Source organism: Panthera pardus, unplaced genomic scaffold, assembly GCF_024362965.1.
Source record: "Panthera pardus isolate Hobbes unplaced genomic scaffold, ASM2436296v1 HiC_scaffold_20, whole genome shotgun sequence".
Classification (NCBI taxonomy): domain Eukaryota; kingdom Metazoa; phylum Chordata; class Mammalia; order Carnivora; family Felidae; genus Panthera; species Panthera pardus.
The window spans coordinates 34,825,369-34,849,827 of record NW_026526766.1 but is presented as its reverse complement, the minus strand read 5'-3'; the positions used below and the strand labels follow the sequence as shown (position 1 = coordinate 34,849,827).

The 24,459-nt window shown below is 32.3% G+C and overlaps 1 protein-coding gene across 26 annotated transcripts in view; it reads left to right on the top strand.

Moving 5' to 3' along the window:
- Positions 1-24,459, top strand: part of PTPRD (protein tyrosine phosphatase receptor type D) — a 1,374,111-nt gene that overhangs the window by 177,071 nt on the left and 1,172,581 nt on the right. For all 26 annotated transcript variants that reach the window (XM_053907924.1, XM_053907923.1, XM_053907918.1 and 23 more), the window contains exon 3: positions 1,185-1,234. The gene's annotated coding sequence lies outside the window, so the exon portion shown is untranslated. The remainder of the gene's footprint in view (positions 1-1,184; positions 1,235-24,459) is intronic.

Genomic DNA, 24,459 nt, shown 5'->3' with positions numbered 1-24,459 from the left:
TTGTGAGATAAACTATGTTATATTATGTTTCCTTCAGTTGCAGTAGAAAATGGTTGGCATAATTTAATGCATAGAACTTTGAGAAAAACCTATCCTTAAAAACAACACTACTCATTAAGACATTGACTACTAGATTCAATCTGTTATGGTTTCTCTCTTCTATTAACTTAAATTGTGATACATCACAAAGTAGAGCACCTGCCTATATACCAGTCATTCAGTTTTCTAAAAGGTTCATAAATGCTACTAATTTCTTCACGTATAGCAAGATTGAATCTTCAGTGTATTCTTTTATCCATTTAGAGCAGAATCTGCCTAGAAGTAAACAAATCCAAGGGCTTAATAAATATGTGTTAATTAGTAAGTCAGCACTGCATCAAAATATTAAAGCTCTTGCCAAGCACATTAACTTTTAAACATTGTTACATGTGATGGTAACTAAATGACTCAATTTAAAGATAATATTAATTGATATTATAAAGTGTTATTAAATCAAATATCAAATAATTTAAGGTATATAATAAACTATTGAGTACCATACAGCTTTTAAATTAGGATTATATATATTATAAATATAATATATTATAATAATATAATATATAATTACAAATATTAGAGAATATTTATAATCATGGAAAGTTATATATTATCCCTGATTTAAACAGAAAAAACAAAGATAAATGTAGGTTTGTAGTATGTTAACTACATTTGTAAATGTGTGTGTGTGTGTGGCCCACATGCATAGTGTGTGTATGTGTATATGGGTGTGTATATATATATATATATATATATATATATATATATGAAGCTGTATAAATGAATGCAACTAAGGTTCTGTAACATATGCCAAATAAATTTTGCTTGCAGATGTGCCCATCACCCATAGTCCCATAAGAAGCAAAGGAGACAATAAAAATCCTCTACTTGTTTGTTTGTCATCCTGCATTAAGGAGCTCAAATTAGAGTAATTGATCTTAAATCACAATAGTTTGATGTGACCTGAGTAATGATAATGCTATTTCAGACGAATATTGTAGTCAAAATTATTTGTTAAATTATATGTATACTAATTAATCATACAATGAAATTTTTCATAATATGAATCACTATTTAACATTTTGTGATGCTTGAATTAAAATGCAGTGCCAGTGCTGATGGAAATATTTTTGGTTATACTTTTCTAGGTCTCAGGGTGGTGAACCTCTTCTCTGAATTCCTAACCTGTGAGCTTATGGTAAGATTATAATTAATAAATTCATTTTTGAGTTTTTTCCTTTATTATCCCTATTTGATGGTATCCAGTAAAAATAGAGCTAATTTGCAGAGTTCCCTTGATACTTTATGTTACCTTTACATAAATGTTGATATGTGATACTTTCTATCAAATGTTTATGTTCTTGGGTAGATTATAGTAATATAGTCACTTGAAATAGTCTTTGATAAGTTCTAAGTGAATTTGAAGGCATTGTTCAGAAAGGTAAGATTTATAACTCTGAAAAAAGTTCTTTGGGCATGAATGACAATTTTATATATTAAAATTTTTTATAATAACGTCTATTTGATGACAATGAATAGAGGCAATGAGTTATTGAAAGGAAAACTTATTTTAACACCTGTCAAGATTTATCGAAATTGGGTTCCTCTAGGAAAGCTTGATATTACAGCTTTATAAAGTTGAAAGTAAAATATGTAACTATGGAAATAGATATGATAAAAAAATAACCCGTGACTTCTAAGGTGATTTTATGGGCTTTATTAATTTGTCAGTTACTTTGGTTAATTGTATTCAATAAAATTTGTTAAAAATGTAAATCTGGATTCCATTTATAATTGATTACTACAGAATGTAAGAAACATAAACATAAGTTTAATAAAAGAATGTTCAGTTCATCTCTTTTTTTAATTGTAAACATGATGAAGATTTATCCGCTTGTAGCTGAAACATAAAATGGGGATAATATGGGCATTTGTGTCATATATTTTATATGTTCGGGTAAATGATGTCTTGGAAAACACAAAAGTGATTGAGTAAAACTTGTTGATTTGGTAATACAGCATTATTGAAATGTATCTTGAAGAAGTTTTAAGTGATTATAGGCAATGACCAGCTCTGGGCTATGTAAGGTGTATGCTTTGGTTACATTTTTTTTTTTTTGAGTCACTCAACATATGATTATTAAAGACAAGTGTCACATAGAAGCAAGGGGAATTTCACTGGTCTACTCTGTTGATACAGGACTCTGTATCAATGGACTCTATTGATAATGGAAGACGTTTTTGTGAAATACATTATTTGGATATGCATAAAGCAATAATTTTATTCCTGATACGTATTGTTAAGTTGTAACATATTTTACAAATATATCCAAATTAACTTTTCTCACAAGTCAATTCGACTTATAAAATATGTCAAAAATATTTTAAAAATGTACACTCATCATTTATCATCTCATATCTTAAATGCACAGTCTTTGTGAATTGTAACAAAATGAACCCACCCTTATAATCAGCTCTTACATTAAAAAGAAAAGAAAAATAAAGAATAAAAGATAAAACATTATCGTACTTTGAAGCCCACTACATAGTGCACTTCTCGTAAGTATTTGCATGGAACATAAGCACTGTATTGACCTCTAGAAGGATAGATTACTTCCTATTTTACATTCTATTAATGAAGTCATACAGCAGTTACTACTTTGGTTCTTTTTCTCAGCATTATATTTGTAAGATTATATGCAGTGATAAAGCACTCATTTTCATTGCTGTGTGGTATTCAACTGTGCCCATGTACCAAATTAGGATCTACATCCCATTGATAAGCATTTGGGTCATTTCCAGACTTTGGCTCTTATGAATAGTGGTTATATGTCTATCTGGAACATGTGTTGCAGGAAATGCATGCATGAATTTTGTTGGATATATAGGATATGCATATGTTCTGCTTTAGTAGATACTGATAGTCTGCCAAAGTGGTAATACGGGATTTTCAAAGCAAGATGTGAGAGTGAGTTGCTCCATATACTCACTAACAGGATTTTGCATCCATCTATTTTAGCATTCTAGTGTGCTTATAGAAATATTTTAATTTGAATATGTTGAAAGTTTATGGCATCCAACACGTCTTATGATTATTTGTCATATTTGTGATGACTGTCATATGACTAGTCTCCTTTTTGAAGTGTCTAAGACTTGCCCTTTTTATACCATACCGTGCATCCTTTTTCCTTAACCATATACCAGATAAGCTGTTTGAATCCTCTGTGATAGAGCTGGCTCAAACTGATTCACAAGACCAACTGTGAAAGTGTCAGGAATTTTGGGAGCTGCTTGATAGTTTGAAAATCTTCCATGGTAGAAGTGTTTATTTATACCACACACACTGGCAAACATGAAAAATAGGGCTTTATTTTTTCTTCTGGGGAGTTGGTCGTTAAACATTTACTGGCATACCACTGGATATTTATATTGTATATTAAACCATTTGGTGGTTTTTCTTTGTACTCTCCTAGTGGTGTCTTTTGATGAATAGAAATTCTCAAGTAGGTTTGTTTCTTGTCTGACTATTGTCCCACTTAATAAATATTTTTAAAAAAGAAATATTTGCTTTGCCACGCTAAGGAATTTTCCTATGGTTTCTATAAAAGCTTTATTGTTTAAATTTTTACATGTAATGATCTCTAGGTTTTAAGAATACTATTGTATTGTTAAATTGTAAGGATATTGTTATTTTCTTGTATGTTTAAGATTGTTTGCTGGAAAGCTTATCATTAGAATAGTAATTGCTCTGTGTTTATTTTAACTTTTATTGTAAAATTCATAAATAAATATGAAGATGCTGATATTTATTTAATACTTTAATGTCACTGTTTATAAGCAATTTGTAGGACTTCATAAAATTAGATATGTACTTATGTATTATCTACTGTCTGTCACACACTATAATCAGTTTTGTGGCCATCAGTTACAATTTTGAAATGAATATTCAGCAGCATAACAAAATTAATATTTGACTTTAACCCTTATGTATTATGATAATTTTTAGCATATATTAAGTGAAGCAAACTCTTCAAAATAAATTATCTACAGAATCATTAAAACATTAGAAATTAAGCTAACAGTTTAGTATTCAAATAAAATTATTATAATGCATTTACTTGCCCCCCAAAATATTTTATAATAAATTACTTAAACACATAACAGTCATAATAAATACAGCCTAAAAGATTAACAACAGAATACTGTTGTACGTACTACATTGAGATTTTATTTGCCTTGAGACTTATATATAGACATATGTATGTACAATATTTTCCATGACAAACACAGAAGTGCATCACATACCTGTTTTTTGCTTGATAGTAACAATAGTATAAAAATCAGTATTATGTCATCCTTAAAACTGTCAGTTATGCAATTGTATATATGTTTGCCATAGATTGTATTGTCCCATTATGCATGGTTTTTAATTGTTTTTTTACTCTTGAAGTAATCATCTTGATTTAAATACAAAAAATCATCTCCATAATAGTTGAAATATTTGAGAGATATAATGAAACATAATGGAATTAAATAATTATTTAAAACAGAAAATGCAATAATTTAATATTCACATATCCAATTTTGACCATTTCTTTTTAAATCTCTAGATCCATAATACAAGACATTTAATTAACTTTGGAGTAACTCCTAACTCAAACAATGGAAGTGCAAAAGCAAACCCTATAATAGGCTGCTTTTAATAATTAGTTATTTTTTTTAATCTTTATAATAGTGAAAAATCTGATGAGAAAAATGTAGGGGTCATAGATTAAAATCCTTGAAGCAAAAGAAAGGTAGTATCTCATTTATTTTCATGTGTTTGGAGAACATAGGGTTTGTATCAGTTCTTTTTTTTTTCCTTTCAGACTTTATTGTCTATTTTAGGTAGCCAAAGATGATGAAATATGGAGTGTGTGTACTAATTAAAAGCTAATAGGTGACTTTCACTTTTACTAAATTATTGTTCTCTGTGGGGTATTTAGAGCAGGAAAAACAGAGGTAAAACACAGACACCACAGAAAGGTGTCTTCAAGATTGGTACAGTTTATGTAGCATTAATAGGTTTGATCTTCCACTAGCCATTTCAAATAGTTAAATAACAAGTTTATTAATGAATTTATCTTTGAAATACAGCATAGTTTACACAAGTACTTCAGCATTTAATTTATGAAGGTATCCCTGAAGGTAAATGTTAGTTAAAGGGAAAAAATGCATTTGAGACACACTGATACAAGTAAATGATGCCAGTTAAATACACTTGGCTTCATTTTCACAGAGATGACAGAGCTTAGGGACAAATAAAGTTCAAAGACATGTAATTAACATGCTGCATGAAGGAAAATTATACCAACAGAGGAATTATAAACAGATTGTTTTATTATTCATAGTTTGAACTCAAAATTGAAAGAATACTGCAATTAAATTATAATCTAAGAGCATGAATATCCTTTAAAAAGGCAAAAAAATATATAAAAGTTTTGGTAATATAAGTGAATATTAACTTGAGAATAAAATAATTGTACATACAAAATGCTCTTTTTTCTTTTATTTTTGTTTACCCTATTCAATGATATATTTATTTCATTAAACTATTAAGGTAATATTAGGGTCGCCCCCAAAATAGAAATATTTCCTAGTTCCTGGCACGATATCTGGCTGTAGCAGATGTTCTGTAAATATTTGCTATCTTAGAAAATCAATTGTATATGAGCTAGAGAAACAACTGGCTTTCTTTTGCTAAATCAAATATTTGTTTCTCAAACATATTCCTTTTCCAACCTTTCTTCCCTCTTCCCACCACCTCCCTCCCTCTTCTTTTTTTTTCCTCTCTCTTTCCTTCCATTTCCAAAAATGAGGAACTTACTATGTGCTATGAAAATGACTAACTTGGGGCTCCTGGGTGGCTCAGTCCACTGACAGCACAGAGCCTGCTTGGGATTCTCTCTCTCCTCCTGTCTCTGACTCTGTCTGCCTCTCCCTCTCTCTTAAAATAAATAAACATGAAGAAGAAGAAGATGAAGAAGAAGAAGAAGAAGAAGAAGAAGAAGAAGAAGAAGAAATAAAATGGCTGACTTATGTCACAGTGGGGGAGCTGACAAAGTTTTTATCTTACTGATTTCACATCTAATGGGGAAAAAGAAACATGCAAAACAAATCTTTGCTAAATGTAATGACAGAAAACATTCTGAAATATAGAATTATGAGGACAGGAATTGGTATTTAAGCTAAAAGCTTTAAATGAAAGGTGAGTTCACCACATGAGGAAATGGAAAGAGAAAGTGGGTATAAAAGGATTTCTAGGATCTTAAGAAAAGAAGAACTTGAATGTTCAAGGAAATAAAAGAATGCTAGTGTAGTGGAATAAGTGTAGTAAGTAAAAGGAGAGGGGATTGAGATGAAGTAAGCATTTAAGTCCATGACAAGTATATTGGATTTCATTGTAAATGCCACTGGAAACCACTGAATGCTTTTAAACAAAAGTGTGTGGTAATCCCATTTATGTTTTAAGATAAGTGCTTTGTGGAGAATGAATTAATGGGCAATAAGACTAGACATGGAGAGATCATTTAGGAAACACTTGAAGATTGCCAAAAGAGAAAGATGTGATGTCCTGAACAAGGATGGGATCACTGGAATGGATTTTCAATCTATTTTGGAGGTAGAACCAAAAGGACTTAATCATTGATTGGATGTAGAAGGTGAGAAAAAAGACAATGAGCATGAGGCCTAGATTAGAGCAGTTGATTGTATAACAAAACCATTCACAACTGAGTTGACCAAGATGAAATTGGGAGACAACTCTAGTAAAAGAATCAATAACTCCATTTGGGATCAAGAATGTATTGTCTTACCTTCTACTCAGAGTGCAATTTGTAATTGTTACTTCAGACAAAAACCAAATTAGAAGCAGGGGATAAGGATTCAATACTGGACATTCTAGAAATTCATTCGGGTCAACGATCTAGCAACCCAGACTATTTTAGCTAATTGTCCTGGGTTGATATATGTAGAATTATGTACGAATTGACACTGCAAAGGCATATAGTAATCATTGGGACTAAGCATTGTATGGGATAAGGTTGAGATTAAATACATTTTTAACACAACAGACTTCAACAATATTTGGGATTATAAAATGAGTCTACAGTGAGATTGAGGCGGTGATAAATGGAAAGGAGTAGCATTGGCTGGTATTCTTTAGAGAAACAACTGGGGAAAATAGGTAAATGTTATTTCATTGAGCAAAGAATTTCTAATTTTAACATGACTTTCACAATTGAACATATGCACTGGTAGGAACAATATGGAAAGAGGAATTTACTAGAATAAGTGGAAATTGAAAGACCTCTATAAACTTCTATCATCATCATTATCTTTAGAAAAACAGATCCCAATACTTGAGGGAATCTGATAAGAGGAGAAATTAAAACAGAGCATTTATCTGTCATTAACTTGCACAGAGGTTTCTGTATGTTCCTATCTGCCTTTTTTGACAAAGCTGAAGATATTGGAAACCCCATAATTCCTTATATCTGTTTGTCTGTGAAGGTGGGACACCTGATTGCTTTGAAATTGTGATCCCTGCTACCTCATTTCATTTCTTTAATAGCATAATTATATCATAATTCATATCTACCCACACTACCATAAACTGACCTGTATTCTGACACATTTTATCGAAATTTTGACCTGAGGAATTTTTTGCATTTACTTCAGATCATCCCACTCTATTTTAGTCCAGAATATCCTTCATTATAATCTTGAGAACAACATATGATATTTAGCCATGATTAATAAATACAGAAAAATTTTGCATTTATCATAAGACTTCTTATTCAAAGAGCTCCTCTTTACCCATGATAATGAGAATTTATCTCAGCAACAGAAGGATTACGATATGGTAAAACTAAAACCTTGATTATCTCAGGACTTTTATCTATTAATTATATGTACAAATGATCCCCTACTAACAATGTTGTGAACGCTATACATATTGAGTAGAAACCATACTTTGAATTTGAATCTTTTCCCAGGCTAGTAATATGCGGCAAAATCCTCTCCCACGATTCCAGGCAGTGACAGTGACCCACAGCTACCAGTCAGTAATGCCATCACAAGGGTAAACAACTGATACACTCACAGCCATTCTGTAGCCACAAAACCATTCTTCTTCCCTTCAGTACAGTATTGAGTAAATTACATGAGATTTTCAACACTATTAAAGAATTTTGTCCAGTAATAAGCCAATGTAAGTGTTCTGAACATATTTAAGGTGAACTAAACTAAGCTGTGACAGTCAGTAAGTTAGGTGTACTAAATGTATTTTAATTGATGACATTTTCAATTTATGGAGTTAATCAGGTTCTAACCACATCACAAGCTAAAGGAATGTATTTTGAACTTTTAATTTCAGATTCAAATAAATAAGCTAAGCATGCTTATTTTAAATCTGTTGTTACTTGTTATAATCATTCACTGAGTTTATTAGTGAGTTTATTTCAATGTATAATTATTTAAAAAGTAAATATGTTATCTTTCATATAAAAAAACACTAGGAAATGTATTCATTTCAATGACTGTGTCTTATTCCAATCTGGTGGGCTACAAGGAAAGACAATGCTATTATAAATACCTGTTATCTTGAAATAAGCTTAAGAGTAAAAGATTTTTTTTTTGCTGTATTCAGAGAGTTAAATATATTTTTACCTTAAGTTGGTAAGTCCCTATTATCTCCTCAGAGTAAGGTCACGAGTCATGTCAGGATGGCTGAGTGGTCTAAGGTGCCAGACTTAAAGTAAGGTCATAAGTATTTTAGCTCATAAGTAAATTGTCATAAGAAATTACAATGGTATCAGTGAGAACTTGTCATAGAAACTCTACTGGTTTTCCAATATTTCCAAGTTCTCTGGGATGGATAATCCTCTGTACCATTGAAAAACAGAATGGAACAAGATGGAGGGTGGAGAAAGGCTAAGGAGGTTGAGGAAAATCTATCATTATTCCAAAATAAATATCAATTTTTAACAGATACAATAATTATTATTCTGTTGATGCTTCTATTGTGCTGGATATTTATAAGAGGTAATGGAGTGTGTGTGTGTGTGTGTGTGTGTGTGTGTGTGTGTGTGTGTGTAGTGAGAGAGGCAGAGAAATTACAGATACTCTAAATATTTTGAAGCAGCATAAACAGGATCCACCTTCCCAGTACCCTTCCCTCCAACTTAAAAACACCATTTAATATCTGAATGAATGAAGAAGTCATAAGCTCTGAACATCTATAATTTAGGGACAATGCTAATTTTCTTTTTTGAGTATATATCTTTAAAATGAATTTTTTGCCCCTAATATAAAATCTATAAAATGAACTTACCTAAGGTAGACTCTCTCCCTGAAAGTGTTATATGAAAAATATTAGCTAAGAGGGGTTTTTATTTTGATAAGTCTCTGAAGCTAAGAAGTAAGATATTCAAGTGTACTATTATTATAAATGATAACATTTATAATCAACCGATACCTAATTCAAACAAAAATCTTTGTGAACCTCAAGAGTTTCTAACATGTCTCTTATTAATAACAGTGGCTTCCCATTTTCAAGGGATATATATGACTACCAGAATATAAATCTGGTATAGAGATAGTTTCCTATGGCATCATAATTTTATAATAAGTCAATTTCCGATAGCAGAGTAAACATGTTTATCATTGTGAACATTGATTTATTTCACTTCATGGATTTTTTTCAAAATTGAAAATAATTATAACACATACATATTATAAACTGACTAAAATAAGATTCTTTACTTCAAATTATTCATAAAATATAATTTTATTCATGAACTTTCAGAGTTCCTTAAAGGTATCATTAAGTAAGCAAGTCAATTGTTCTTCTAATGTAAATTTCAAGCGTGACAGGTAAAATGTTATATAAAAAGCTTACCATGCAAAATTGTTTTGAATACTATTGCTAGAGCATTTGCCCACGCATGAAATAGAGATATAACTTCAAAATTTTCAGGTCAAACCACAGCATCAGGAAAAGGTTGAATATAAATTAAGGATAAAATCCAATATATTTGGGAGGGACTACATTTTCTTCTTGAGAAATCATAGAAGGACACACTTATTACACTTGGTATGAAATTTCAAAGTAAAACCAAAAAAAAAAAAACAACTGACTTTTCTAAGGACACACATAACAAAAGCACCAGTTTGTGGTTTGTTCATTGTTTTATTTTATACTTGTGGAAATAAGTATAAGGCATTGTGGTTATTCTGAAGGATGCATGAGGAGAAAGGATTTTACTAGGGACCACGTATGTAAGAATATTCATTTCTTAACATTTTCAGCACAGGCTTCTTGAAGGTAAAGTGTTCACAACCCAGTTCCAATCACTGGGCTACCAACTGAATAAAAGCTAATTTTGGAACTCCCCAATTAGTGAAAGGGAAGGACATGTGGATACGTGAATTATATCATCCTAAGAACAACAGTAAGATCTGTTGAGCATGCACAGTATGCCAGTCAATATGTTAAATCCTTTACAATGATTATTTATTTTAATCCTTACAGTATCCCTGAGAGAAATAAGGACAGTTGCTTATTCCAGTAAAATTTAGATTAAGAGATGGTATCAAATTTGCTCAAGGCATTGTGGCCAGAGAGAGGTATACCAGAGATGATAGATCCTATTAGAAGGATATGAAACAGATGTTATAGGAGAGGCTAGGATAATAATAAATGCCTAAAAGAGTCTGTGAAGATATCCTACTTCATAGATGCGAAATTTAAGCTAGGTCTTACAAAAAGAATATGAGATTCGCTGGGTAGTAAAGGCAGATAAGGGGAATATTTCCATCTAATACGATTTTCCATAGCCTTATGGCCTTCATTTTATCATTTATAATATGTGCTAGTGGGACAACATTATTTCCAAGGTTTTTTTTTAGTTCTGGAATTTTATAATGCTATATTTTTTTACTCTACATAAAAAGAAAAGAAGAGGCTTCTGAGCAAATGCTGAAGCATCTGAGACATTTGACAATATATCACTGATTCTCCAAAAAGAAGAAAGATTTCTTTTATCTTGTGCATGGATAAAACATCATCTGTTTTCTTTAAAGATAGCTACTTATATGCAGAATTTTTCCCCTTTAAAAGAGCATGGGAGAAAATATGATAGTGACATATGAAGGAACAGCCTAGCCAGTCTGTGGTAGCTGATAGCTTAAGAATCTGTATTCCATGAGCCCAATTACTGCTGGTTTAGGGCTCTCTTACCTTTTTTATGGATACTTTGGAAAAAATTCATGTTTTAGACTCAGAAGGATTTCCTACTGTCACGAGAGAAAAGCCAGGGTATTTATAGCTTCGAGGTATTGTGCAGTGCTGGTGGTGACAGCCACTTAGGCTCCCAGAAAAAGCCAATGGAGATGGGAAGATAGCAAAAAACAACAATGATAACAACAAACACAAAACAAAAACAAAAAAACAAATAGAAAAATGGCTATGTTTCTATATCCCCTCTACCTTGGGCATTTTCCTTATGGAACATTGAATGAACAGGGTCAGGATGAATTTGTTAGGAAGGTTTAGGAAACATTGCCTTATATCATCTGTATTTATAGAACATTTCTGTAATTTATTCACCAAGAAACAATTGGAAAACCTCTGTTCTCATTTCAGGGAGAATGGAATAAACTTACAGAAGTTAGCATGGTGAATCAGAGCTTTAATGGCCCAAGTAACTGGAAAGACTAATACATATAGGGTGGTCCTATTAATATAAATATTATATGCATTTATAGGTATGTTAATTATCCAAAATAATTAAAATCACATACATCAAATAAAGTGCACACAAGTAAGTGAGAATGTTTCTGTGTTGGAAATTATTGCAAAAGTCAAGGGACTTTCTTAGACATATAGAAATATACCTTGGTGTACAGAAATAAAGCTGTACCTTTGGAATTCATGACTTTGAGTGTAGTATTTATAATACTGTCAGAGGTCCCTGGGTGGCACTGTTGGTTAAGCATCTAACTCTTGATTTTGGCTCAGGTCATGATCTCAGTTCATGAGTCCGAGCCCCATGTCAGGCTCTATACTGACAGTGTGGAGCCTGCTTGGGATTCTCTCTCTCCCTCTCTCTCTCTCTCTCCCTCTCTCAAATAAATAAGTAAACATAAAATAAAAAAGGAATCCTGTCAACAATTAACTTTCATTATAGAAAGAAGAAAGATCATAAAGCTTAGACATTGGAGGAGAAATAGAAGAGTACAATTTCAGAGAAATAAAAGGGAAACAAGTAGTTTCTCAAGCCAAGAGCTCTGTCTTCAAATCTCAGCTAACCCTGTTTCTCACCCACCTAAATCTCTGTTAAGTGCATCACAAATAATAGTGACAACAACAATGTCAAGAAAATAACCATTTCGTTCAGCCAAGAGAACACCATTGACATCTTAGCTATTCATTTGTCATGTTGAGATCTTTTCTTAAATGAGTATTTTAATAAACTGAGCTATCAACTATGTGAATATATGTGATTATGAGGTTAATTTTGAAGTTGTGTAATAAAGCTTGTTTAAAATGAGTATTCTATCTCTTAGCTGCTAATAATGATAATAACAATAATGATAATACAGATACAAACACTTTCTTGAATACTGTTTACCGAGTAAAAAGAATTTAAAGAAAGGTCACCAACATGTTTTTGTATCAGGTGTAAGAATCAATAAAAACAATGAAAAAATACTTGAATTCATTTTAAGACCCTTGGATGCTCCTATTTATATGTTATGACATAGTTTTTGTTTGTTTTTAATTTGGACTTTAAACAGTATAATTATACCAGAAAAGAAACCTGAAAACACTTCTAGTGATGTATTTTAAAAGAAGTTGGATATGAAAGAGTTCCATGGAAAAATTACTTATGAAAGAAAATCATCAGAGACTAAAGCAGGAACATAGTGTAGGAGGAAGGCGGTAAATGCCTGTGCAGTTTTAGAACGGGATAAGTTTAGCTATTTGATGCTGACAGACAACATTTCTAATCAAAAAGCACATCACTAATAATGACTACTGCATTTTGGTAGATTAACTACCAACATACTAAAAAGGAGTTCAGAGACATTTTCTGATGACTTTGCTTTGACCTTTATCTTTAATCTAGGAATGGTCTTGTTAAAATAACCATTATTACTTTCTAGAACTACATGGTAAAGAAAAATAATTAATTATTCTGTTATTAAAGCCTATGAAACTCTCCACTTATCAAAAAATCAAGGTTATTTTATGTTTTATGAGAAGGGGAAACTAGAAAACTAAAAAATAAAAAAAAAAAAAGTTGGAGAGGGAGGGAGCCAAACCATAAGAGACTCCTAAAAACTGAGAATAGGGGCACCTGGGTGGCTCAGTCGGTTGAGCATCTGACTTCAGCTCAGGTCATGCTCTCACTGGCTGTGTGATCGGGCCCCACGTAGGGCACCATGTCAGTCTCTGTGCTGACAGCTCAGAGCCTGGAGCCTGTTTCAGATTCTGTGTCTCTCTCTTTCTGCCCCTCCCCCACTCACGGGCACCACGTCAGTCTCTGTGCTGACAGCTCAGAGCCTGGAGCCTGTTTCAGATTCTGTGTCTCTCTCTTTCTGCCCCTCCCCCACTCACATTCTCTCTCTCTCTCTGAAAAATGAATAAACCTTAAAAAAAAATTTAAAAACTGAGAATAAACTGAGGGTTCATGGGGGGTGGGAGGGAGGGGAAAATGGGTGATGGGCATTGAGAAGGGCACCTGTTGGGATGAGCACTGGTGTTGTATGGAAATCAATTTGACAATAAATTTCATATTAAAAAGTAGGAAAAAAAAGAAAACTAAAAGATAACGCTTTTTAATTTTTTAATTTTTTTGTGGTCAGCATCAGTGACTTTACCTGAAACAAAAATGATTTTAAAATACTGCTTATACGAGTGTATTCCACTCATTTGTTCAAAATTCTGTGAGCGTCCTAGAGAAAATAATTATATAACTGAAAACCCAGGCAATAATTCTTATACAATCTTAAAAAGCTACCTTTATGGAACTAGACTCCATGTATCTATGTGTTTGCATCCACTAATAATTGAACTTGTGGTTTGAAATGGTTCACTTTTACATCAAATGTATGCTGTATTAATTTTATTATAATAATCAGTTTTAACTTTCATCTATAAAAATAAGCAGTAACAAATATTCAGGCAGATTTTTTGTAAATTTAAAGACACATAAACAATATTTCACCATATTGTAGCTTCATCATTTAAATACTCAAGTTTTCAGAGAAGAGTGACGAAATAGTCATCTTACCCATAAACATCATCCTTTATAATTCCTGCACTATATGCAGATATTTTCTCCAAAAATTATGATATGGAAGAAAAGATGAATAAGCAATAAATTTATTAGAATTTAGTGACAAGGTATGCAAAGAATTCAGAATATAGGTCACAAAACACAAAAAGTAGAGTCAACCATAGGTTACTGGTGAGAGCTTGAGTGGATAAAGTACTCTCATCACCATTTCTGTCCAGGCTGAGTTGTGAAATGCAATTAATTCCATTTCCCACTTTTAGTTTTTCTTATGTTAAATTTAGAAGGCAGCCTGCCAGCTCTGATTAAGATTTTCTTAGAAAAGAGGTGCTAGAACATAAAACAAGACTGTTAAAACCATTGTGTAAGCATAATGGTTTAGATCAGGTGAATGCAAATTTAGTGTGCACATTTCCCAGAGCAAGCTTGTTAAAACACAGATTTTCAGGTACCCATGCCATCTAGGGTGTCTGATTTGGTAAGATCTGGAGTAAAGCCTGGGAAGTGACATTTTAATCAAGCATCCCAAGGTGATTCTGACACAGGTTGTTTTTAGAATATTTTTTTTGGGAAACTGTTTCTGAGAGGAATGAAGAACAGAGTATATTATTATATTAAAGCAAAATGAGGAGAAAACAAGGGATTAAAAAATGTGAAGAAGGGGGCAGTAATAAGGAGGAAAAGAGGACTCTGGTATTGACATACTTAGTTAAAAGGAATTGCTTCCTATATTATTTAATCTTCACAAAATCTCTGTGAGCCACATTATTACCTACATCTCATAGAATGTTATCTTTGACTCTAAGATACTAATGACTTTCAATACGTTACCAGCGTGACAGACTCCAAATCTCCTGCTGTTTTCACTATACCAAGTGAAATGGTGGCAGAGCAAGGGGTGAGGGCCGTAAGACCGGAAAAAAATAAATCATTGTAAGCAACAACTCAAAGAGAAGCTAACAAGTTTTTGTGTTAGTTACCTTCCTAAAAGGCAAGTGCCAGTAGTAGGTTAAGAACTAAAAAAAGGCTTGGCGGGGGGGGAGGGGGGGGGCGGAGAAAAGAAAGAAATACAACCCCAATCATTTTTGTAATCCATTGTGTGCGTGTGTGCACATACACACCAGAAATCTTTGCCACCTGGAAATTAATGGCTATAGATATGTTTAAAATCTTCTTTATGTCACAAATGCTGCCAGGTTTTCCTAAATCCAACATTACATATTTTCTCCTTACCACTTTGTGCACACATACTGCCAATAAATCCAACACCTTCGGAAGTGCTTACCTTGATCTTCAGATTTTTTTATAGAAAATAAACTTCTATTTTGACTCAAATTACCATTTATATTCACATGGTGAGTAAACTTTTAGCCACTTAGCCAATTATGATGAGTCAATTATGATTTATGGAAATGTAGTTAAAATTGTCTATTCTCGAACTATGAAACATTAAAAGTTGTCACTTCCCCTTACCTGAATTTGGAACAGGGAAAACTGAGGCTTCTACTCTTCTGCTTCTCTTCTCCTTCTACTCTTCTTTTGAACTTCTAAAGGTCTTCTCTTTAGCAATTTATTAATGAGTACTATTATATAACGCTTTCTCCAATGAATGAGAAACACACAAACACACTCTTTTATTTCTCTTAGCCATGGCAAAATTTTATCTGGGGTAGGAAACTTATTTCCTGGCACCCTTCCCCCCCCCCCACTCCTCCCATGCACTCTTATCTGCTGGTAGGTCTTAAAGTATTGTTACCTGATGATTAATATTTTCAATGAAAGAGATTTAAGTTTGATATCTCTCAGAGAATTTATATTTTAATTGTGAAATTTTAGAAACAGACAACAATTCTCAAGTATCATTTGAAAAAGGTTTTAATCCTGGAATAAAGAAAAGTGAATTTGAGATTATGGTTTTGGGATTTAGCAATAAGAATACTTTTAACTTTCTAATGGATGAAAACTAGTACTCTAACTCACCATATTGTAGTGCAAGGTGTTACTTATTTCTTTACTGATTGTCATGCCAACCCTACAGCAAAATCTCTGAGCTCAGCCCAGTTGTTTGTGTACCACGTCTTAATCTTACTATCAACTAGAGTACATCATATGCCTTTTAGCCCATCTTCCGTCACATCCTCAGAGCATACTTTTGGAAGCCTGAGACAAACAGAGTTCATCTAAAATGTGTTAGGTAAGTGGTAGTGACATAAACCTGCATAGCCAAATTGAACAATACATAAAAAAAATGAAGTTCAACTTCTGATGGACATATTCAACTACTATTTATGAAAATCTGGTTCATTGATGTTTACTTATAAAATGCCCCATCTAAATCCTTTAGCCTGAATACACATGGACTGTCACCTCTTTACACCTTTGACTAGATTGTTCCTACCTGACTAGCTCACATCTAATTCTGATTAAATAAATTATCCATCTGTGAATTCTCTAGGCTTAACTTTTAATACTTACTTTATATTATTTCCACACTATATCTAGGCTTCTCCCTGCTCCCAACATGTCAGAAACAAGTAATTTAGTTACTAAGACTTTTCTGTTTGTCTAAAGCCAAACTTATCAACCTCTATAAACATGTGTGTTTTATCTTGCTCCCTGTTTGGTATACCATGGATATCCAGGAAAATCAAGATTAGACTTTTGTCGATTTGACTTGCTGATAATGAAGTAGTAGAGAAGCAGTAAATGTATTGAAAAAAAAGAGCTCTAAATCATATTTAAGCCTTTTAAAGCCGTTCAACAGAACATATTTAATTCTGGTAGTAATAAAATAGATGGGATTTCATTGTAGAGCTGAGCAGAATTCAGCTTATAATATGTCAGCTTTACATGACAGATTATTAATAAACTGCCACTGTTATCACTTGATACCAATCTTTGGTGACGGCCTTTTTTAAACTTGAAACTCAAATGTATTTTTTAAAGTAATCTTACTTTGTGGGCCAGTTCATTCTCTTAAATACATTTTTTTCTCTGCTCTGTGGAAATTATTGTGTCAGTCAATTAATGGTTTCAGTTTCATTATACTAATGCATCCTAAAAATCACTGGGGCATTATGACTTCACATGGATCAAGGTTTATTTTATTTTATTTTATTTTTATTTGATGAAGATGAAGACAAAGCAGAGTAAGAATTAAGAAAGAGGATTTACTTTAAACTTGGCAACTAACAAAATGAGAAACTTGGTAGATTTCATTTTCTCAACTAACTTTCCCCAGTGTGTTTGCCTTTTTTTCTCTTTTGTTCACCTATTTGTGTTCTAGATACACATTTTCTACTGTCCATTAATTTGAAAAAAAAAAAAAAACATTAAACATTTGCATAGAATAGGAATTTTGCTAATATTGGAAAACTAGTAAACAATAGGCAGGAAATGTATAGTTCAGGAGAGCTTACCAGGTCTAAGGTCATCCCCCAGGTACACAGGGGCCATCACCTAGAAGTTCTTTAAGCTGTATATCTCCTTGTCACTCCATGAACACTTTAGCTATGTAACAGAGAGAAATTAAGAGTTACATTAAAATAAGTTGCAATCAGTGGGTTAAAAGACATAACATTTGATGATGGTATAGAAAGTGTGTATCATGTCATAGAGGCCAAAGCAAGTAGCAAAACCTATACATCCCTGGAGGTGTGACTCACTTAGTTGTGTGTAAATAGTATATATGATCCTCATTGTCATAATTGGATGGTTAATGTCAAAACTGTTGGACAAAGCTGAAAATAGAAATTCATACTTAGTCAAGCACTAATCAGTATTTACTGAGCACTTAGTTATTACACACTCTGCTGGATAATTTTATACAAATAAGATAATACTATTTTTGAGATAAAACTGAAATATATAAGTTAGCAGAGTATTTGTGGAACTTAGGAATCCTGACTGCTTATAAATTATTGAGAGAAATCACACAAGTCATTTATTTTCTCACTTCCTCCCTTTGTTCAAATATCAGATAAGGAAGACGTGCAGTGTGACTTTTGCATCTTTTCAAGCGATACATTGAAGTATTCTTATTGTATAGTTGGGATGCTTTGGGCTACAACTAACAGAAAACTTACTTATTTAAACTCTAAAATAAAAGAGGTTTATCATACATCATGATACATTGAGCAGTTGTATTGTTCCACAAATGATTAATTCAGTGACCCATCAATATTATTAAGGACCTAGGTTATTTCCATCTTTGTACTCTGTCTTCTGTCATAGTCTTGTTCTTGGCCAGCTTCCTTCAACATTGAAAGATGTGGGTCATAATTTCAAATTTCACATCCAGACGCAAGATACTCAGTAGTGGAAAAGGGACTTTGCCTTCTTTGTTTGTCTTTTAAGATTAAGAAGCTATTTGAAAAGTCCCACCTGACTACCTACTGCCAGTAAATATCTCTTCACATCTCATTGATCAAATATGTCATATGCCTCAGCCTAAAAGAACCAATTATAGCTGGCCTAGACCAATCATGTTTACCCTCTGCATCTGAAAATATGTTCTGCTTCCACAAAAGCTCAGGGCTGCACAGAGATGGAAAGAACTTTACACACACACACACACACACACACACACACACACACACACACATGTATATATGTATTTGATATATATGTATCCTTTAGAAAGGAAGAAAGAAGAAACGGTTCTTAGCCAGGCATCCAGTGGTATCTGTAATACTGATTATGCTTTGTTGGGCTACTGTATTCTTCTTAGAATGAAAATTTTCATTTTCCCTGAGGACAAAACAGATACACTGTGGGTCCACTTTAGAATGAAAAGTCTCCAGGGATATGCAAATCAAACTGAATAGGTTACTTCCTACCAAGTAGGCAATTATTATTATTTACATTCACATTCTTCCTCCAAATTCTGTTTTGAGTCCTCATTTTCAATAGAATAATTTAAAAATATACAGAATAAAGATTTGATCTGTCCCTGAATTACAAAGCTCTGTTCCCATCCACAATCACATGCATAAAGGCGCCATTTGCTTTCTAGCTGCTGCATTTGCCCATGAGGTTCTCTCAACACCATAACAATGGTACCCTTAGCACTGCCAACCCCCCTCAAACCAATCCTCCCTGTAATTTTTTCTTATATCTGACCAGCTCATGTATATTTACATGATGGAAGAGAGGTTCTTCCTTAATTCCTTCATATTTCACTGGTACATTTCACTTCCTCTGTGAAATATTTCACAAACCCTCAGGTGACCTCTTGCTCCTTCATTTACCCATTGAGCTTTGATCTAATTCTATTAGATTGATTATTTTATGGCTTTACGTTGACTTTGTGATTTCTCTCTGCAGAAAACTTTACATGTTTTGAGGGTAAAGCTGGTGTCCTTGCTGCTTTTGTGTTGGAGTCTATAATAACTGGCATAAGGCAAGTTATTTTGTGTTTGTGAGAGTGTGTGTCTGGGCAACAGATGGTGTTAGAGTCAGTGGACATAAACCAAGCAAATAGTTGGGAATTTTTTTTTCCATAATCCTAGAGAACTTTTCAAAGTTCTTAAAATTTTTCACAAATGTCACAATGTTTCCTTATCCAAAATCTTGATCTACAAGAGATAATCTATAGAATATAATTAGTAATGACCTACTACAAGGGCAAACTTTCTTTAAATGGGGTGTTTGGACTTTTAACACCACATTGATTTTATATTCTATAGTGTTTAGTCTTTTAAATCCCTAATAAATCTGTATTTTAGATTATATGGTATTCAGGATTTGTTTAGCATAAAATATTGTTTATGTATTATTATGTAAAATCAATATCCAGAAAGAATCACTTGGTTTATTTTGATATCCTAGGCAAACCATTATATATTCTCCAAGGGGTTGAATTCTATAATCAAGAAGCATGTATTCAAGACAATAAAGATACAGCATTTTGTCCACAATACTATCACTAATTGCTGTGCAGGAGTAACTATTTTCACCTCATTAAACAAACAAATAAATAAAATCCTTATAGTTATATTACTAAAATTTACCTTCATATGTAACTATTTTTGAAAATGTTAACATATGCAGATTATGTTGCTCTCCTTGAATTCAGGGGCTCACATAATTAAGTCTTTAAAATACAAAAATAGTTTGATTTATGTTGTCCACTTATAAATGTGATAGTGTTAGTAGATTATGATTCTTTTAGACAAATACTGGAAAAGAAAAAAAAATTCCCCAGATGAAACCACTGGGGAAGAAAAAATCTGCAGGAAAAAAAAGAATAAAAAAGCAGTTCCTAACAGCATATACCATTTGAGTTGTCACAAATGAGGAAGAAGCCAATAAATGATTCATTATGTATCTATCATAGCATATTTATAAACCCATCTGACATCAGAGGGCTGAAAAATGAAATTATAGATGTCCTACTGTAGATGATACCATCAATGAAGGGGTTTGGGAGGGTTATTTGCTCATTGTCGGTTATCTCATTTCTCTCCATTGCATGCTTAACAGTGCTAACAGATAGGTCTTCGGAATCCCAGGAAGCAGGGCCAAAGTGTAATCTCCTACTTTTGTTTTCACCAAGGACATATGGTTGTTTTTATAATTGCACAAAAATATAAATAATGTATGCAATTCTTAGAATATGGTAGAAAAATATAAAAGTGATTGCAAAAAAACAGAGAGACCTATAGTTCTTGACCTCTGTAGATATTTGATGCATTCTCTTTATTTCTTATATCTAAAAGCATTCTTATATCATTACAAAAGTAGTTTGCAATATTAAGAACCAGTTTTTCAAAATCAAGAAAAAAAACAACAAAAGTAAAAAAAAAAAGAGTATCCCCATTAAATCTGTCATCCTGGGATGAAGATTCTGAAGTTATTGAGACACAGTTTCATGCTTTTCTGTCCAGTCCTAATACATCTTCACATGTAGATACCATTATTCAAAATAAGAATTTATTCTCAATTTAAGTTCAATATTTTCACCCTAATAAATGTATTTCCATTTTTACATTGTCTTCCAAATTGTAAAATTGAAAGACCACATAAGATTTTAGTCCAGAGAAATTCCTATCAAAATAGATCAAGGCATAGTGTAGTGGGCTTAAAATGTATGGTTTGAGTGGTAAAGAGAGGAAAATTAACAAAATATTTTATTTCACCATTACCAACTTAGGCAATCCTTTCCTGTTTATGAAATTATTTATTAATATTACTAGTAAATTTAATCTTTGAGTATTACGTCTTTTTTAAAATTATTTTTATGATATTACAGAGGTTGAGATAGTTAACAGGAAACAGTAGAACCTTGAGATATAGGCAATTTGAAATCTCAATGTCATTCATGTACATTTTAACCAAACACTGTGTGTACATTTTTGAAATTGAAATATAATTGACATATTACATTAGTTTCAGGTGTAAAGCATAATGACTTTATATTTGTATATATTGCAAAATGATCTGCCACAGTAAGTCTGGTTAACATCCATCATGACCTCACATAGTTACAGTTTGTGTGTGTGTGTGTGTGTGTGTGTATGTGTGTGTGTATGCATGTGTGGCGAGAACTTTTAAGATCTACGTACCCCTCACTCCCTGCCTCTGACAACCACCAATCTGTTCTCTGTACTTACATGTTTGGTTTGGGGCATTTTGTTTTATTTTTATTTTTTTAGATTACATATATAAGTGATACCATATGGTATTTGTCTCTATGATTTATTTCACTTAAGCATAATATCCTCAAGGTTCATCCCTTTTGTCAAAAACAACTGATTTCCTTTTTTATGGCTAAATTATATTCATATATGTATATTTTCTTTATCCATTCATTCAGTTATGGATTTAGGCTTTTCTATGTCTGCAATAAACTGTAAATGCAGAAATCTCTTTCAGATAGTGATTTTTTGGGATATATACCCAGAAGTGAATTTCTAGATCCTATGGTAGTTCCATTTTTAGTTTTTTGAGGAGACCTCCATATCGTTTTCCATAGTAACTGTATCGAATTACATTTCTAGCAACAGTGCACTAGGATTCTCTTTTCTCCACGTCCTCATCAATGCTTGTTATCACTTGCCTTTTGTTTTCACTTGTCTTCTTAATAGCCATTATAACAACTATGAGGTAGTATTTCATTGTGGTTTTGATTGCATTATCAAGATGATTAGTAATGTTAAGGATATTATTAATTTTCATGTACTTGTTGGTCATCTTCTTTGGGGGGGAAAAGTCTATTCAGGACCTTTATCCATTTTAAGTCAAATTATTATTTTTTATTTTTGCATTGAATTTAGTAATTTTTAATATATTTTGAATATTAACTGTTTGCAGATATTTTCTCCTTTGCGTAGATAGCCTTTTCAATTTGTTGAAGGTATGCTTGACTGTGCAGAAGCGTTTTAATTTAATGCAATCCCATTTTATTTTTGCTTCTGTTGCTTGTGATTTTGGTGTCATATATAATACATCATTGGAAAGACCAATATCAAGGATAATTTTTCCTGTGTTTTCTTCTAGGCGTTTTATGGTTTCAGGTCACACTTGTAAGTGTTAATCCATTTCAAGTTAACTTTGTGAGTGGAGCAAAATAGTGGTTCAATTTCATTCTTCTGCATGTGAATATCCAGTTTTCCCAAAACCAATTATTGAAGAGACTCTTTTCCCCAATGAGTATTCTTGGCTCCTTTGTCAAATATTAGTTGACTATTTATGTGTAGGTTTATTTCTGTACTCTTGATTTTCTTCCTTAGATCTATGTTTCTGCTTTCATACCAGTAGCAAACGCTCTTCATTACTACAGCTAAGTTGTACAGTTTGAAATCAGAAAGTATGATGAACCCACCTTTGTTCTTTCTTAAAATCACTTTGGCTATTACCTTTATTTATTTATTTTTATTTTTTAGGTTGTTACATTTTAACAATAATTCTTTTAATCCATGAACACAGGATATCTTTCCATTTCTGTGTTTTATTCTATTTCTTTTATCAATGACATAATTTTTAGTATATAGATGTTTTATCTCTTTGGTTAATTTTTTTTAAGTAACTTTATTTTTGAGGCTATTGTGAACGGCTTTTCTTCCCTTTTTTTCAGATAGTTTCTTATTTTTGTATAGAAATGCAAGTGATTTCTGTATGTTGATATTATATTCTGCTACTTTACTGAATTCATTTGTTACTTTTAGCAGTTTTGGCAAATTCTTTAGAATTTTCTATAAGTAATGTTATCAGCAAACAGAGACAATTTTTTAATTTGAATGCCTTTCATTTTTTCTTCTTGCCTGTCTAGGACTTCTATACTATGGTGGATAGGAATGGTGAAAATAGGCACCCTTGTTCTTGTTTGTGATCTTATGTTAAAAAGCCTCCTTTAACCTGTCTAACCTGTCACTCTTAAGTATGATGTTATCTGTGGTTTATCATATACGACCTTTATTATGATGAGGCACATTCATTCCTTCTATATCCAATTTATCGGGAGTTTTTATCATGAAATGATATTGTATTCTAATAAAGTTTTTTCAGCAACGATTGAGATAATCATATGATTTTAAAAGTTTTTCATTCTGCTGCTGTGAAACATCACCTTTATTGATTGTATATATTGAACCATAAAAGGGATACATCGCAGCGATGAATCCCACTTCATCATAATGTATGATTCTTTGAATGCACTGTTGAACTTGGTTTGCTAGGATTTTGTTGAGATTTTTTTTGCATCTATATTCATCAAGAATATTAGCCTGTAGTTTTCTTTCTTGGTGTTTTTACCTGGCTTTGGTGTGAGGGTATTGTTGGCCTCCTAAATGAGTTTGTGAGTGTTCCCTTCTTTTCAATTTTTTGTAAGACTTTGAGAAGGATTGGCATGAATTCTGCTTTAAATGTTTAGTAGAATTCACCAGTGAAACTATCTGATACTGGGCTTTTGTTGTTATTGTCGGAAAGTTTTTGATTACTGCTTCTATCTACTTTGTCAGTATTGTTCTGTTAAGATTTTCTATTTCTTCATGATTCAGTATTGGTAGTTGTATATTTCTGGGAATTTGTCCATTTCTTCTGGATTATCCAATTTCCCGACATACAATTGTTCACAGCTCAC